At 66.4% G+C, this 1,396-nt stretch overlaps 1 protein-coding gene across 1 annotated transcript in view; it reads right to left on the reverse strand.

Moving 5' to 3' along the window:
* The window catches only part of PLEC (plectin), a 67,376-nt gene that overhangs the window by 3,595 nt on the left and 62,385 nt on the right, over nucleotides 1-1,396 (reverse strand). The window lies entirely within an intron of this gene.

Here is a 1,396-nt window from a genome sequence, read left to right on the forward strand (position 1 = left end):
GTCCGTGACAGGGAAGCGCTCGCCGGTGCTGGGGTCGATGATGCCCCCTGTGCAGGCCTGGGCCTCCAGCAGCCGCTGCCCCGTGATGTTGTCCACCAGGTTGCGGTGCATGGCCTCCGTGATGGACACCTTCTCCAGCGTCTCCGTGTCCAAGATGCCGGCCACAGGGCCGGTCTCCTCCGTGGGGTCTGACCAGGAGGCCACCTGGGTCCTGGAGGCGGCAGGGCTGACGGGGTAGGACGAGGAGGACCCCACAGAGGAAGAGCGGGAGCGGAAGCCGCCGGCATTGCCCGAGAGCATGTCTGCGAACTCCGTGATGGAGAGCGTGCCGGCGCGGTACTGGTCCAGCGCCGAGCGGTCGATCAGGTTCCTGGCGATGGCCTCGTCGATGTCGTACTGGCGGCCCGAGCGGCGGTCGATGATCATGGACTTGACCACGCCGTCCGAGGAGGAGATGGTGATCTCCTCCCACTCGCACTCTTGCTCGGACAGCTCCAGGTACGTCTGGTGGTCGATGAGGCCCTTGCGGTAGGCCTCGTACACAGACATCTCCTTGCCGGTCTCGGGGTCCACAATCACCACGCGGCGCTTGCGCACCGAGGACTTGGAGGACGTCTTCCGCTCCCGCTTCTTCTCCTTCAGCGGCAGCAGGCACAGGCCCGTCTGGGGGTCGGTGACGCAGCGCTCCATCAGCTGCAGGTACGTGAGGTTCTCCTCCGTGTTGGGGTCGAAGAAGCCCTTGGTGTCGTCGCTCGGGTCCGTCAGGATCTCGTTCATCTCCTCGTCGAAGAGGCCGCGCTTGTAGGCCACCTCCACGGGCAGCCGATGGCTCTCCTCGGGGTCGATGATGCCGCCCGTGGCGATCTGGGCCTCTAGCAGGCGGATGCCATGGTCCTTCAGGATGAGGCCCTTCTTCATGGCCTGGAACAGGGAGATGAGCTTCCCAGAGTAGGGGTCCTTGTAGCCGGTGACCGCACGCTCGGCCGACAGCAGCTTGTCCTTGAACTCGGGGCCCACGATGCCCATGCGCACGGCCTCCTCCACGGTCAGCTTGAGCCCCTTGATGGGGTCGATGACGTAGCCGGTGGCCGCCTGCGCCTCCAGGAGCTCGAAGGCCGTGCCGGGGCGGATGATGCCCTTCTTCATGGCCTGGTACACCGACAGCCGCTCCTTGGTGGCGTCCACGAAGACGCCGGCGATGCAGCTGGTGCCCTCGAGGAACTTCTGCAGGTGCTTGGTGACCTCCTCCACGGAGGTCAGGCCCTCCTGCAGCTGCAGCGCGGTGGCCTCGTCCATGACCTGCGAACGCACCAGCTCCTCCACCGTGATCTGCTTGCGCAGGCCGCGGAAGGTCAGCTTGCGGGCGTCCGAGAGGGGCAGGAGCAGCTGGCCGCCC

Source organism: Ursus maritimus, unplaced genomic scaffold, assembly GCF_017311325.1.
Source record: "Ursus maritimus isolate PB19 unplaced genomic scaffold, ASM1731132v1 scaffold_9, whole genome shotgun sequence".
Taxonomy (NCBI): Eukaryota; Metazoa; Chordata; class Mammalia; order Carnivora; family Ursidae; genus Ursus; species Ursus maritimus.